Here is a 16,922-nt window from a genome sequence, read left to right as displayed (position 1 = left end):
TTAAGAGGGGGATTCAGCCAACAGGCCAGAGTGTACAACCAGTATCGGTACTGACAGCCACTTGTGTTTTCCTAGTTACTCTTTGTGAAGATTTCTAGTAATCAGTCTTTGTGCCTCCTCCTCAGGATCCTTCTTTGTGTCGTTGTGGTCCTATCCACTCGAAGCCCCGAGCTCCTGGTTGTTTTTTCCTGTGCAACTTCTCCTTGTGACGCTGGCGGACATTACCCGCCGGATGCCCAAGATCCACTCACCTTCCCGCTGTCTTTGAACTCTTCTGGAACTCCACGTTGGCTGAATCCCTCACTCTGATCCTCGGTGAGCTGCATATCTTACCTGTCCTCCCTCCAACGCCGTACCGCATCTGCAGACCCTCAGTTGGCCCACAGTTGGACGCCTCCGTCAAGATCTCCTCCTGAAAAGCCTCCGTGCTCTCTTCAGTCCAGTTTGCTGTTAGCCAAAGTAAGAACTATCCAGTAATAATTCAATTGACGATATTCCTAAGGGCCTCAAACTCGTCATCTATCTGCTTCCCTTCCACTCCAGACCCCTGGTTGCCAATCCCCTGGGAACTGACTTTGAGCATTATTGTTTCAGTGTAAATAAACACTTTTCACTGTTCTCCATGTTGTGTTCTTGCATGTGGGTCACAAAACTAAAACCCATCATGACACTATTGCCTTTTTTAAATTGATATTTAAATACAAGGGTTTCTTTCATGATTTCTTTGGGGGAGGGAGAGGACAATTCTAGACTTTTCCAAGATTAGGGGTGTCCAGACCCCCTCCCCTCCCCCAGGATTTATGCCTATGCTCATTCTCTGTTCAGCTGAAGCTAAAGCCTAAATTGTAATATGTTCTTACTCTATTCACAATGAAAGTTCATATTATTGAGGTTAAAGCATGAAAAATGTGCCTTGTTCCATTATCTAGTGCCCCACTGAGAGCCACCATATTGTCCTAAATGTGTCGCATTGAGATCGGTGAGCACATTATGTGCCTTTCATTCAGGTTTTTGTTCTGTTTATCACATTTGTGTTTATCTGAATTATTTAATTATTCACATGTAAACTTTTACTGATTTTGGGTAAAATGTAATGTTTAATATTGTGTTTGAAAAAATGTTTTTGCAATTTACAAAAAAGTAAATTGATAATGCTGTGAAATAATGCATTGAGGTAAAAGATAATTGTTTTATTGCACATTTGAGTAATTTGATAAACTGATGTCAAAGATGTCTATAGAAACCTGATTTAAGGATTAAAGCTAGAACAGCTTAATAAAAATTCTATATTTCTGCTGGACCTGTCTGTTGACAGGTCAGGTTATTTTTATGCAGGATTGTTCCCGAGGTGGATTCCTCCTGTGACTTTGGGGGCGAGCCTTCCCACCTGGACTTAGAAAGAACTGGATTCATTCTTTTCCATTAGGAGTCCTGCTGCACCCCACAGTGTGGTAAGCCTGTATCACTCACATCTTCACACACAGTTGGTTATGGATGAGACCACTGACTGACAGTTTTTGCTTATTGTTTCATCCTGGAATTTTGGACAGTACCTTTTGGATAAGTTTTTATTTGGGACATTATAACAAACTGCTGTGTAGGAAATTCTCCTCATGTGAACGGTGTTGAGTTGAACCTGAATTGGAACTGAAACTGATCTATTGTCTATTACCATTTAGAATTCAGATTACCAGGGCGCACCCAAAAGATTTAAAACTGAGAACTAGTGCTTGGCCAAGTATTACTATTATTTCATGCATTTTATTGTGTGTAATTTTATTGTCTTGTGTGTTTTGTACAACTTATTGTCAATTTTATGGTTTATTTCACTAAAGCCAGTTCTTTAAATTCATCCAACTGCCTTTGTCATTTAAACACTCCACTGTGCTCCTATAGCCGAACCTATTGGCCCATTAATCTAAAATGTATAATACCCTTCTTTACTATGATACACATGCAATAAGGTTTTTTGCGGTAAATGCAGGGAGATGGGACACACATTTGATGAGTGTACGAATGGGCGAAAATGTAATCTGTGTGACAAACAGAACCACCTGTTCAGAGACTGTCCAAAATCGTTTGCAAATAAACTGAAAAGAGGAAGAGAATAGAACAAACGGCAAAGGAGCAAATTGGCGCTACTGGGCTGGGAAATTCAAATCTCCCGCCAATTCCTCTGATTGGAGGAGAGGAGGAGATGATGGGAAGCGGGGAGGAGGAGGAAGTGACCCCCCAGACCGAAACATCCAGTGAGGTGGAGGGGAAATGCTGACTGTAGGCGGAGCTAGCTCTGATTCTGAGGAAATGCAGGCAGAAAGCAGCAATGATGCCCCCCTCCCCGATGACCAGCTGGTGAAGAGGCCGGCATCAGTCACCCTCCATGGTTACCAACACGGTGGAGAAGAAAGGAAATCTGGAGGAACTCTTCAGTTCATTCGGGGAGGAATCCAGGATCTTCCTCTCTCACTCACCCAGTGAGGTCTTGTTTTTAACCATTGCTCACCAATCAACCCCGAAAGACTCAAAGGTATCGGCTTTAGAAAAACGCCCGAAACCAAGAGTCCAAAGGGGAATGGACCTTCAGCCGGACCTGCACCACTATGCAAGGTTGAGAAAGAGCTCTGTTCACAGGACAGTCTCTGAACTTGACTTAACAACCTCCACCTTTTAACTTGGTTTTAACTATTTTGTTGGTTTTTTTATTGTTTTAATCCTTTAAAATGTCTTACCTGTTTTTAGTCACCATACTCATAACTCTGTCCTTCTCAACCATCAATATTAGAAGTGCGCAGTCGCAAGTTAGAGCTCAGAGTGTTTTATCCTTTTTAAGTTCTGTGCAGTCTGATTTGTTTTTATTACAAGAATGTGCACTCCCGTTTTTAAAAACCTACACCTGGTGGCAGGACATGTGGCCACGCTCAAACAAAAATAAAAACGACGGCATGGCCATTTTAATAAACAATCCACACATCTTGGTGAAGGGGAGCACCATGGTGAGAGAGGGACGAGCACTTTTAGCAAATCTGACTTTTAATGGACAGGATTTTAACCTCTTAAATATTTATGGCTTTAATGACAAACATGACAGGTACAACTTTTTAGAGGACTAGGATTTAAACCACTGATAATTGGGGGGATTTTAACCAGAAAAGACAGGAAAAGAACCAGACAGGATTTTAAGGTAGACATCGCTTTTATTACAGAGAATTGTTAGAGATTTTAAACTAGTGGACTGTTTTAGAACAATGCATCTTGGAGAGGAGGGCGACACCTGGGTCAGTGATGATAGCTCTAAGGCCTCTCTCATTGATTACTTCTTCATAAGGGACTGCGCCCTAACCGATGCTAGATTGTCACCAGCTTTCTTTTCCGATCACCTCCTTCTGTCTTGCACACTTTCACTTCCTTCAGGTGCGACGATCGGGAGAGGTCTGTGGAAACTAAACCGCTTCCTGCGGAGCCAAAACACGAGCACAGTGGTGGCAGGTGGTGAAAGGTAGGACCCAGATGTTCTTTCGACAAGCAGGAAAGAACAGACACATGATGGGACTGCAGAAACGTTTACAGAGGTATCACATTTTAAACCAACATGGCATGGATTTTAGTAAAGAAACAAGAGAAGTTAAAACGATGAGCATTTTAGCAGAAATAAAGAGTAAGGGAAAGAGTTTAATGCGCAGAGAGAAATAGGAGAAAAATGTGCAAGATACTTTTCTAAGAAAATAGTAAATAATCCAAGTTTTATTTCTGAACTAAAATCAGAAAATGGAAATATTGCACCAAACCAGTGTTGTATAAAGTACTGAAATCTCAGAGTCAAGTAAAAGTATAAGTACCTCTCCAAAATATGACTGGTAAAAGTCCAAGTCACTGACTGAAATATTACTTGAGTTAAAGTCTTAAAGTATCTGAAACATCTTGTACTTAAGTATGGAAATTACTGTAAAGATGGATGTACTCAAGTAATGTAATGAAAAGTATAAGTAAAAAGTAAAACAAGGCAAATGCAGTTTGAATGACATTTTTTATATTTTGGTAAACTTGTCAAATAGACTTAAAATAATGTACACAACAACCAAGTGCAGGCAAAATTAAACCTAATAGATATACCTGCAGGCATCATTTAGTTAAAATTAGGTGCTTTAACTATACCACAAGGTTAACTTAACCTGCTTTACAACTGAACCAGCTTCTTCGTATACCCTCCAGGAGAGAAAATACAAAGTTTTTGTAAGCCTCAAGTTTTCCCTTCAAGTAAAGTCAGTGCTGAAAATGAGAAAAATAAATAGTCAGTACAGAAAATGCGGCCAACATGAAGTAAAAAAGCTGTTACGATTACTCTACTTCATAAACTATTGGTGTGAAGTAGATAATTGGCCTCGCAAAGGTCAAGTTAAGATATTCTAAAACTTTTAAGCACTAAATACAATATCGCTATGGCTTCCATCCCCCCTTGAACAGAGGAGTCTAGGTAGCCTGCTACAGTCAACATTAGGCCTAAGCTAAATGCACCACATGTAGAACTGAAACAATGCCAAACAAAGTTCATTTATACAGGTAACGTTATGCTCAAGATTTCACAATAGTGCCTAGTGACCAAGCTGTAGTTACTGAAACAGGAGGATTATAACCATTTCATAAGATGTGTTTCTTCAAGTTGGACAAGGAGTTTTTGTAAGATCTTTCGGCAGGCATTACATACACTTCATGCGGTACGACGAATCTTTAACACCCATGAAAGAGTATAGTGTGTTTAAATAAGCCCATGGGCTCTCATCACCAGCTGGTGGTTCCCCTGGAGCCGTGTCCGACGTAAAAGTAAAACGTTGTTGTGGTCTCCGTCTCCTCCTCCATGCGGCTGCTGCTGATTGCGAGACTTGCTTTGTGTTTAATGGGAGAAGCGAAACAGGTGTATCCTATTGGTGGTGATGAATAAGCCCAGGCAAGTAGGCTACCGACTTAGTTGCAGTCAATCAGTAAGTGGGGTCAAAACACTAGCGTATCTCTCTCTTGCTTTTTTGTAACGAGTAACTAAACCACACATTGAAAATGTATCGGAGTAAAAGTATGCAATTAAGTTCGGAAATATAGTGAAGTAAAAGTGAAAGTTATCAAAAACTTTCATATGAGGAAAGTATGAAGTACTCCAAAATATACTTAAGTAAAGTAGTGAAGTGTTTTTACTTCGTTACTATACAACACTGCACCAAACATAGAAGACATAAAAAAAAAAACGATTGAAAAGTTTTATAGTGAATTACATAGAGAAAAAACAGTCAACGAATAAAATATAAAATAAACCTTGGATTTCCTTGAAGAAAGTAAAAAAAAAAATAGTTTTTTGGAGCAGGATTTTACCCTTTTAGAGCTTTATCAGTCAGTCACTGAAAAGTTTTAAAAGAAGAAAATCTCCTGGCTGAGACAGACTCCCTGTAGAATTTAAGTTAATATTTTGGGACATTTTAGCACCTGATTTAAAAATTGTTTTTACTGATTTTAGCAAATTAGACAAATTCCCGGATAGCTTTAGAGCAGGAATAGTTTTATATAAAGACAAAAACACTTTTAAATAAAGAAAAAGACAAAAAAAGATCTTAAAAACTGGCGACACATCACCCTTTTAAACATAGATTGTAAAGTTTTTAGTAAACTTTTAGCAGCCAGAATATACAGAGTGTTGGGGGATCTAATCCACCCGGATCAAGCCTGCGCAGTGCTGGGAAGGAAGATCACGGACGGCCTTGTACTGATCCGAGACACCATCCGTTTTGCGAGAGACGGAAACATTCGACTGATAGTCCTAAATTTAGATTTTGAGAAAGCTTTCGATCAGGTCTCGCACCAGTAACTCTTCCAAGTACTGCAAAAAATGGGTTTTCCTGAGAGGTTCATAGTGTGGGTGGGACTGCTGTACAGAGATATCTCCAGCAGGTTAACGGGTTTCTGACAGTGAACTGTCATCAGAGTTGTCCGTTATCTGCCCTTCTCTATGTGACCTGCATCGAGCCGCTTGCACAGATCTTGAGAAGGGACCCAAAGATTTAGGAGTAACTATACTGGGGAGTGGAGGGCAGGTGGCGAAATGTTTTTTTATATATGGATGATTTTTACAATTAACAGACTGGTTCGGCAAGGTATCGGGTTCAAAAATAAACAAAAACAAACAAAAGCACAATTTTATGGAGCATGGTAAAATAGTGAAAAGACGGGATTGCAGTTTCAGGTGACACAGGAAGAACAAAAAAATACTGGGGCTTAAATTTGATAAAAATGGAGAAGGAGAGTTAAACTGGACAGATTCTGTGGTGTAGTGGCTGCTTATTCGGTTCAGTGTAAGCCACTATATTGTTTAACAAGCTTCCATTTTCTTTCGTTGACCTTCATTAGCTTAGCTCTCAGTTGACGCGTTTCTGTCCCACGATATGCCTTTGTGCATCTTTCAGTGAATTAAAGAAGTACTTACAACATCCATACAAAGTCTGATGAACTTTACTTTTCTTTGAGCAGATGTTACAGATGAAGTTGGTTTCCAATTCCAGTTTCAGATTCAGGAAATGGTCAAAGGGAGATTTCACTACCTAACAGATATATAATCATCCACTTCATCAATGTCCATATGCACATAAGCGCTTCTGGCTTTTCCAGTGAGCAATGGAACCAGACGGAAGACCCAGTCATTCTCTGGCCAGTTACATGAAACTGCAATCCTCTCAAAAGTAATTAAAAAATGTTCAATATCATCAGTTTCTGTTATTTTTTTTCTAATTTAGGCTCCAAGAAGGAACGAAACTGACCTGAGGTGGAGATGACTTTGCGGTCCCCTGGCAGCAGATGTTTATCCTGTGGTTCTGGTTCGTCTGAATCAGAGTTTTCCCTCTTAGCAGGTTCTGTTACAATTAACAGAACAATAACCTGTTCTAGCAGGTTGGAGAAGTTTGGGCCTGCACTTCTGATTGCAAAAGACTGAATTGGTGCTGGAGAGACCTGAACCGTTGATCTTGGCGAGCTGCTTCCTCTCTCATCGTTCTATTCTGTTCCTCCTACTGGCTCATGTGGGCACGAAGAATACTGACAAGATCTGTATATGTTGGTTCTTTCACCTCTTCACCCTCAGTGCCTACATATCCTCCAGATGCTCCTGCTTCAGTGCAATCAGCCTGCTCATCCAGGTCTGCTGTTCCTTGAGACTCCACCAAATTGCCTCATTTACTCCTTCCTCCACGCTGCATGTTTCAATCATCAGGGTTGGTAATGGGGAAAAAAAACTTTGTACTCCTGGCTGGTAAGATCCCACTTCTGACACCAACTGTGAGGGTTCTCACATTAACCAGCCAGAGAGACGCTGAATGGAATTGAAAAATAATCTTAATTTATTACAAAAAAGTTCAAAAATAATTAAACAAAAATAATTAAACAATAAAGAACTGGGCCCAAAAACTGAGGTCAACATAACAAACTTCAACTCAGGTGGTAACACAAAAAACTCAAGCACAAAACTGACCTAACAAGACATGAGGGGAACTTAAATAGTGGCTGATCAGACCACTGCTGACACACAAGGGGTAATTAAGCATACAAAAACTTAAACAAATACTAGTCAATATAATACCAAATCTTTAAATTAAACAATCATTAGAGTGAAACTACCAAATAAAAGAAACATTAAAGAAATGGTCAAATTAAATTGAAGAAAACCAAATTTCCTCGTCCCCTGGCAAACAAATGGAACGGCCCGCTGAGGAGGTTCAGCTATATAAGGACGTCGATCAGCCGGAGCTCTTCTGTGACCCTCCAGCAGCAGCTCCAAAGGAAACTGGTAACTCAAAACAAATAAATTAATTTGTTGCTTTTAACAAAAATATAAAGAACTGACAAATAAAGTTAACTAAATGTGTGCACTGCAAATAGTTAACTATAAAAGGTCAGACTAATGAAAATAATTTTTAAATATAAAAATCTAAACTATTCACTAATTAATGTTAAGGATAAACAAACAAAACGATTACCATTCAGGTCTGTGTGACAGTAGAGTCAGCTGTCACAAACCCACAGTTTGAGATACTCAGTAGGAGAGTCAGATGTCTGCCATTCGGTGACCCACGCACACAGTAAAAAGCTCAGCAGGGATCCAAATGACCACTGTTAGAACTACGACTGGGATCAAACTGGGATCATTTTTAGCTTACAGAAAAAATGCCAAGCCACCAAATAAAAGAAACTGACATTCAGGCTTTGACGTGTCCACCCCCACAGACTCGCGACGTACAAGATGTTTTGACCCAAAGTTTTTTTTTTCTCCACAATTTTGCTAATAGTAAAGCGGGTTAGAGTATAATAAAAATTCCAGAAGTTATTCTTTTCTTTTTTAAAGGAAAATCTCAAGGTACGCAGAGTGGGTACAGCCGTACAGCTGCAGGCGCTGCTGCTCTCTGATAACATCCTACAGGCGTCTGCGCAGAATTCTCAACTTTAACCCTAGAAAAGAGTTGTATACATAAAGCAATTTATTGTTAGCATTTTTATAATTCACTTTTTTTAAAATCTAAAAATAAACAAATGTTATTTCAAGGCAAAAACATTTATTTGAATAATTAAATTTTTTTGGCAGTGCTCCCTGATGACAATGGCTATTTTTAGAACTTGCTCCACAGGCAACTGACAAGGACCCCTCAGGTGACCGGGTGCCCGCGGACACCGTGTTGGTGACCCCTGGTCTAGGTGTTGTAGTTTTGGAGCTGGAGCAGTTCTAGTGTGATCCAGATGCAAAAAAGTGGTAAAATTGCCCTTTACTAAAGTTTCAAAATCAGAAAAAGGTTTCACAAATCCCATACATGATTTAGTCTGATATTAGTTGAGAATAATCCAGTGCAGGTTTTAAATGTCTAGGTGTTGTAGTTTTGGAATTAGAGGAGATCTTGTGTGACCAAGACCGAAAAAAAGGGTGAAAATTGCCATTTATTGCAGTTTCACAAATGAGAAAAAGGTTTCACAAATCACAAACATGGTTCTAAATATTCTGCTATTAGAGCAGAATAATCCAGTGCTGGTTTGAAGTGTCTAGGTGTTGTAGTTTTTAAACTAAAGTCGATTAAAGATGCAGAAGGTAGTGAAAAATTAGGTGGAATCGCCCTTTAGCCATTTCCTGGATCGGAAGCTAGAATCGGAAACCAACTTCAGCTTCGTAGGAACCAGTGACTCCAGTGCGTGGCCTCTTGTACGGAGACGCCACCACAGTTTGGCGCAACGTGTGCCATCCTATCCTTCCAAACAAACTCCAGGACCTGTCATGAATGGTGGCTCATGAGATCCTCCCGGCCAGAGCCTTTATGCACTCCCGCGGCATGTCGGCGACGTCCATCTGCCCTGACCCGGTTGTGGCACGCCGGAGTTGGTGAGGCACCTGCTGCAGGAGTGCAGCGCTGCTGTTGACCTGTGGGCAAAGGCCAGCTTCTTGCAATCCCCATACTTCCCAGCAAGGGAGGTTCTCGACGCACAGCTAGTGCTGTACAGGGTGAGTCACCGGAAAATAGCGAAAAAAGACTTCAAGGAGATGTGGCTCACCCTTGCCACCATCAAAGACCCCATATGGACCTCCAGAAACTTGCTGGTAACCAGGCGCAGGCAGATGCCCCCCGTGGCTGTGATCTGAATGGCAGCAGCAAGAAGAGAAACATCCAGAGCTGCAGGTGGCGCGCCAGGACACAGCCACAAAGAAGAATCGCCTGCGCCTCCTTGGACAGAGGAGCCGGCGCTCCACGGATGGAGGTCCCAGCAGCAGCAGCCTGGCTTTCTGGGTGAGGGGATGCCCGCCCTGAAGCTCTGAGCACCGGCGCTGCTTGGAAGAACGGGATGGCTCCGAACTTCGTAAGGAGTCACCCCGGTCCTGCCCAACTTTTAACATACAGAGATTTTGTTTTAATATCCTTGTTCTTATCTTCTTTTAGTTTAATTTAATTGACGAGTTGTATTTGTTAAGAGAAAAGTAAAAATGTAAAAAGTAAATTCTGTATATCTTTGCAATGTCATGTTTAAAATGTCTCAAGTACCAATAAACTACTTCAAAATAAAGAAAGAAAAAAAATCTGTTTACACTGAATGTTTTTATGCAGAATTTATTGTGATGTTTAAGAAAAGTTATCAGATCAGAAAATTTAATGCAATTTGAAACAAGAATGTAAATTGTTCTAAAGTAAAATATGTATTTATTTTAACTTGATATTGTGAGTAAAAATAATAGAGAAGTGTGTGCTCTTTAACTTGGTGAGAGAAGTTTTTTCTTGCATATTGTGAAATAGTTATTTTTATTTAAATTGCAGCATTAAATTAAAACCCAATTCAAGATTAATGAACTTAAAAAACAATGTTAAGACAACTTGTCTCTTGCTAAATCAGCTGCATGAACTTTAATTTTTGAGTTAAAACAATATCATTTTCTCGTTGACTTAAATTGCATTTTCAAGGCAGCAGGTGGACTTTCACTTACAGGTTAAACCACTTTCAAATGTTTTACACTGCATCCAAATAATGAACAAGACCAGCTCTGTCATGAAATGAGGCTGCTGCCAGTCACCTCCTGTACATGACTGTATGCTAAGAGTGAGCGAGACATTAACTCACTTATGCACACCCCCTGGATCTACAGCAATCTACAGTCATTCAACGTGGAGAAATGGGACCATTGGATCAGGAACTGATGAGGAGTCTGCATCGTTTATGAGGCACTAAGTAAGCAGAGTTTCTGGGGGTTTAAAAGTGGACAGCACATTCAAACTCTTTTTAAAATAATTTTATTTAATAAATGTAGTGGTATAGAAATACATAATTCCACACAAATAGTTTCCAGGTGAGAAGTTCCGGTTCTTAAGGTGGGCATGGTGTATATAAGGAGCTGTGGCTTTCAATCAGGATGTGTCGTCTTTGTTCTCCCACTGTGTGGTTCGCGTCTGGTGGACTCTGGCAGCGAAAAGCAACAAATCGCTGGCTGGTGGATGTTGCGCTGATATCTGGTGGTAGGTGTTCTCTCTCCCTGCACTTTAGCTGATCTTGGTCAGAAAATTTAAACTGAAGTGTGATCATAGGTAAAACGCCACTGCGCTGCGCTCTTCCTCGTTCTGCGAGTGTGTGTTTGTGGATCGGCAGGTAAGAAATTAACACTCATCTAAGCTCCAGTTTGTTCCAGTTTTATTTAAAATGGTGACTAATTAATTTTCGCAGGTCCCCCACAGTTGGACCATTGCTGCTCTGCTCTGTCTGCATTGGTCTCCCGGATTTCTGCACATTCGTTTTAAAGTTGGACTGCGGCGGCGTCCGCCTTCATTGAAGCGTGTTTGGGGTGTGGCATCGGCACCCATTTCACCTCCTGCTGTGGGGTGGCAAGAGGGCCACGCCTGGTCCTGATGTTTTAACTTGTATTGTCTATTGTTAATTTCTATTTCGTTACTTATTTTGTTTACAGCCTTTTTTGTTCTTTATTTAGTCGGGCTGATATTGTTTTCTTTTATTAGGTTTAAGGTTGTTATATTGGTTAACTGTTTTTGTTTGTTTGCAGTTGCTGAGGTCCGGTGGCGGTGTTGGTGTGGTGATGGTGTCTTCCTCTTCTGCGTGCTGTGATTCTTGAGTTTGGGTTTTCTCACTGCGTCTGGTGTTACTGGTTTTTTTTGGTTTGGTGGATGTCGTCCCCATAGCGCCCCCTCCGGCCGGTAACCTCAGCTACTGCAGCTCCTCTACTTTCTTTGACTTCCTTTATTTTCATTCTTAAGCTGGTTTTAAACAGAACATTAAAAAAAATAATTTAATAGTTTTTGTAAACTTGAAACTTAGATGTTTCAATCCTTCGCATAATCGAACCTGTGTGCCTTAAACAAAAGGTAATATTCTCTGCGTGAAATTCCCAGGGTGGCATTGTTGAGCGATCTATTAAAACTAAAGTTCCACAAAATCTGAGTTCCATCTAGTGTTGCCACATAAACATACACTGTTGTAATGATTTTAACAAAATACTGAATTTTTCTTAATCCTTCACTGAGGTTGATAATAACCAAGTAAAGGATTGTACACATGGAGCCAGCCAATAGGCCCAGGACTTCTACTATATGTTATGGATATATGAAATTTTAATTTCTGTTATTGCTGTGTTAAAATATAATTGTTCTGGATTTGTCTCAGGCAATGCTACATGATATTAAGAGCACATCTGACAATGAACATCTCTGTCATAAATGTTTACACCTAAGTACTTGTAGAGTTCAGCATCTGTCTAGTATGACTGGCATTTCAAATCCTGCTAAGGTAAAATACAATTCTTTTTATTACATATTTAATAGAAGATAGACAACAATGGCAATGTCTTAAGTTCTGTTATGTAAAAACTGTGTTACGGCTTCAGTGGGTCTCTGCCCTTTTTTCCTTTTAGGGTTCTGCAGACAGGTCTCTGCAGGTGATGCGTGTTGCCCTGATTGGTGTTCTGCAGCTTTAAAACTGCCAGGCATGCAGCAGTCAGGAGGCTTTTCCCTCCTCTCTCCTCAGAACCCCATTTGGTTTGGTTTGTATCTTTTGGTGGAGATTTGTTAGGTTTGTTTAGCATTTGTTTATTTCTGGTCACTTATAGGTTCTGCGTTAATCTATTTTGGTTTCTCATTACAGGTATTCTTTTTTCAGGGTTATTTCTTTAATATAATTTAATAAATTCTATTTTCATTCAGTTACTAAATCCTTGTGTGGTCTCCTTTTAATGTTACCCCATCAAACGAGCCTGGTGGATGTAACATTGTGGGAGCTCGTCCAATTTATGTGGACTAATTAGGCTTGTTTGGCCTCATTGTTGTGTTCAGGTTGCAGTTACATGCCCCTGACTTTGGTTTGCCTGTATTGCAGGTTATTTGTAGGTTTTTTGGCTAGTTTAAGGTGTTTAACCTTACTAGATTTTGGACATTTTTGATGTTCCATATGTATGTTGTTGGAGGTCCATGAGGGTTTTTGTACTTTTGTTGAAGGGGGGAGAGAGGATCTTGTTTTGTAATAGGTAAGTGCTGTCTGGTATTTATTGTTTTTGGCAACTCCATTTTAGACGACCCTGTTTGTTGTTTTAGTTTGTTATTTTTGGGTTGGACTCTGGGCTGAGGGCACCGCCGTGGTTTGCTGCCTGTGAGGTCTTGGCCTGGAGGGATTTGCTGCCAGCGGTATCTTGGTGCTTAAAGTGCCTTGGCTCTTGGAGGAAGGCCTGAAGACTAGGCTAAGCTTAGTCAGGGTTTTTGGCATTTAGTTAGTTGTAGGAAAATGGAGGTCTGCCATTTGTTGGTGCCAGTCATGCACTTCCTTGTGGTTGGTTAAATAATTTGGTATACTTTGACTTGTAGTATTTTTTTGGAAGTGGGTTTGTTGGGTTGGTCTGGTTTGAGAATGGATACTGTGAGTTCTTTTTTGTCTTCTCCAACATTAGAACTTTTGGAAAAGCTTACAAAGGAGCAGATTCGTCAAGTAGCTGAATACTTTAAAGTTGATCTTGAAGATGTAAAAGGATTAAGATTACCTCCACTAAGGAGTTTTTTAAAAGACGAACTTATAAAACTGAAAGTCTTTAATGTCTCTCTTTCAGATGCTGATGTGACAGATGAAACTTCCCTTGGTTCAGATTCTTTAACTGGTGCTCCAAAGTTGGTAGATGAATTGTCAAGCTCAACAGTTTCTCAAGCTTCTCAATTAAAGTTTCAGTCTGAGAAAACTGAGATGGAAATGCAGTTGGAGTTAGAAAAATTACGGCTAGCACATGAGCTTGAGGAGAGAAAACTAGCTTTACAGGAAAAGCGGCTGGCTCATGAGCAAGAAGAAAAGAGGTTAGCACATGAGTTGGAGGTGAAGAAACTGTCTTTGGAAGCTGAGCGTCTGAAGTTGAGGTCTGAGGGCAGGTTAAGTGGTGGATCTGTTAATCTGTCTCAAGGTGGTGATGGGTTTTCTGGACATAACTTGGTTAACATGTTGAAGCTGTTGCCTAAGTTTAATGAACAAGATCCTGATGTGTTTTTCTCTTTGTTTGAGGACATGGCAGAGGACAATGACTGGAGTGATCTAGATTGCTCCATGCTGCTGCAAAGTGTGCTGGTGGGTAAGGCCCAAGAAGCTTATGTTTCATTAGCTTCAGCTGAAAGAAAGGTATACAAATCTGTTAAAGAAGCTGTTTTGAAAGCTTATGAACTGGTTCCTGAGCATTACAGACAACAATTTAGGAACTGCAGGAAAGCTGAAAAACAGTCAAATACAGATCTTGTCAGAGAATTAAACACCCAGTTTTATCGCTGGTTATCAGCTGAAGGTGTGGATGATTTTGAATCACTTTGTGACTTGATGGTGTTGGAACAGTTCAAGAACATTATTCCAGATCGGGTGGCCATATATATTAATGAACAAAAGGTAAAAACTGCTGCTAAAGCTGCTGTCTTAGCAGACGAGTATGTTCTGACCCATAAAGCTGTGAGGGATTCTAATTTGAAAGGTGACCACAGCCTTAAGGAATTTCATCATGACCGGTTTCCTGGTAAAAATAGATTGGATCCTACATTGAGATCTAAAGCGGACTTGGTTTGTAACTATTGTCGTCAGAAGGGACACTGGAAAAATGAGTGCCCTCTGAATACTAAAACTAAATCAAGTAGGGGTAAACGGGATCATCAAAAACCTGTGGCTTTAGCCAGTGTTGCACAGTCACATTCAGTGGAGTCTACACCTCTGCCTAAAGTTGAAAGTGTAAGACCAACTGTTTTAACTGCACCTTGTGACTTCCAGTCTTTTTCAGAGCTGACTGATTCAGATCCCCAGACCTTTGAGAAGGATGTCAGACAAGATTACACTCCTTTCATCACACATGGGTTTGTTTCTCTGAGTGGAAGTTCAAATAAAGTGGCTGTAAAGATTCTGCGTGACACCGGAGCTTCTGAATCTTTCATATTGGATTCTGTTTTGCCATTTTCTTCATGTTCTGATACTGGTTGTAGTGTCTCAATTAGAGGTATTGGGATGGAAACTTTCTCTGTGCCTCTCCATAGGATCTACTTGCAGTCAGAACTGGTACAAGGAGAAGTAACGATGGGTGTTCGTCCTTCTCTGCCTGTGGAAGGTGTGTCTCATTTTAGGAAACAATCTGGCAGGTGGACGTGTGTGGCGAGATGTTGCACCTCCTCTAGTGGTCCGAGCGTCTCCATCTGTTTCCATGTCAGACAAATGTGCTCAAGACTTTCCTGAGGCATTTCCAGCTTGTGCAGTAACTCGTGCCATCAGTCGTGCTTTGGCTGATAAGGAGGTTGAGTTTGGTAAGCCTAGTTCTGTTGAGAAGACTGCCTGTTTGCCAACTCTTCCTGTTCCTTTGTCACTCAGTGAGTTGATTGCAGCCCAGCAGGAGGACACAACCTTAGCTGCTCTGTTTGACCAAGTCCAGACAGCTGAACAGGACACAAAAACGTCATGTGGGTATTTTGTACAAGAAGATCTGTTGGTACGTAAATGGTTACCTTACAGTGACAAGGATATTGTTGGTCCAATTTATCAAGTTGTTGTTCCAGTCAAGTTCAGAAACCTTGTCTTGAAAACTGCTCATGGAGAATTGTCTGGTCATTTTGGAGTCAATAAAACTTATAATAGAGTTTTACGTCATTTTTATTGGCCACGTCTGAAAAAAGATGTTGCTTATTTTGTGAAAACCTGTCACACTTGTCAACTAACTGGGAAACCTAATCAGACTTTGAAACCAGCTCCACTTTTTCCAATACCCGCTGTTGGTAAGCCTTTTGAACACTTGATCATTGACTGTGTTGGCCCACTGAGTCCTTCAAAGTCAGGATCGGTGTATTTACTGACGGTTATGTGTAAAAGCACTCGTTATCCTGCAGCATATGCTCTGAAAACCATTACAACAAAGTCGGTGGTCAAAGCTTTGTCTAATTTTATTTCAGTGTTTGGAATCCCAAAGACCATTCAGACTGACAGAGGTACCAATTTCACTTCATGCATGTTTGGTGAGATTTTGAAACAACTTGGTGTAGTCCATCAACAAAGCAGTGCTTATCATGCTCAAAGCCAGGGGGCGCTAGAGCGTTTTCACCAAACCCTGAAGGCATTGTTGAGGGCATACTGCACAGAGTTGAGTAGAGACTGGGAAGAAGGTCTGCCTTGGCTACTTCTGGCAGCTCGTGAAGTTGTACAAGAGAGCACAGGGTTCAGTCCAAATGAACTAGTGTTTGGACATCATGTGCGTGGTCCTCTTGCTATTTTAAAAACTAACTTGGAGAGTTCTGATCCACCATCAAACCTGTTTGACTACGTCAATGGTTTTCATGGCAGACTTTTGTTGGCTGGCAAACTAGCTTCTGAGAATCTTAAAAAGACTCAGAAGAAAATGAAGCAATGGTTTGACCAGAAAGCTGAAAACAGAGTGTTTCATCTAGGAGATAAGGTGCTTGCCTTACTCCCCATTCAGGGTTCACCTTTTCAGGCAAAGTTTTATGGTCCGTATTCTGTGTTGAGACAGGTGTCAGCCCAAGACTACGTGGTTTCTACCCCAGACCGTAAACGACCAACTCAGCTTTGCCATGTAAACTTACTGAAGCCTTACTTTGGTTGTACTTTGGAAGATAAAGATGTCAAGGCAGTTGCTGCTTCTGTGAAGGCAGACTTGAGCTGCAACGCAGGCTTAGATGAGGATGTGCAGACTCCAGATGATGCTGTGTTCCAGCCCAGACTTAAAAACTCTGAGATGTTGTCTAACATACAAACATTATTGAGTCATTTGTCTGCAGAAAGAAGTGAGCAGTTGAAGCAGTCCATTATGGATTTTCAAGCCTTGTTCAGTGACATTCCGACATGTACCAATTTAATTGAGCATGACATAGATGTGGGAGATGCGCAGCCCATCCGTCAACATTTTTATCGTATTC

The 16,922-nt window shown here is 40.7% G+C and overlaps 2 pseudogenes; both read left to right on the top strand.

Annotated features, from left to right (window-relative positions):
• Positions 1–2,265: 2,265 nt before the first annotated feature.
• On the top strand, positions 2,266–9,798 carry LOC106906187 (uncharacterized; annotated as a pseudogene).
• A 4,239-nt stretch (positions 9,799–14,037) lies between these two features.
• LOC148153512 (uncharacterized) lies at positions 14,038–16,583 on the top strand (annotated as a pseudogene).
• The last annotated feature ends 339 nt before the right edge of the window (positions 16,584–16,922 follow it).

Source organism: Poecilia mexicana, unplaced genomic scaffold (assembly GCF_051168715.1).
Source record: "Poecilia mexicana isolate PSO_F unplaced genomic scaffold, ASM5116871v1 scaffold_20, whole genome shotgun sequence".
NCBI classification, from domain to species: domain Eukaryota; kingdom Metazoa; phylum Chordata; class Actinopteri; order Cyprinodontiformes; family Poeciliidae; genus Poecilia; species Poecilia mexicana.
This window is presented reverse-complemented; position numbering and strand designations above follow the sequence as displayed.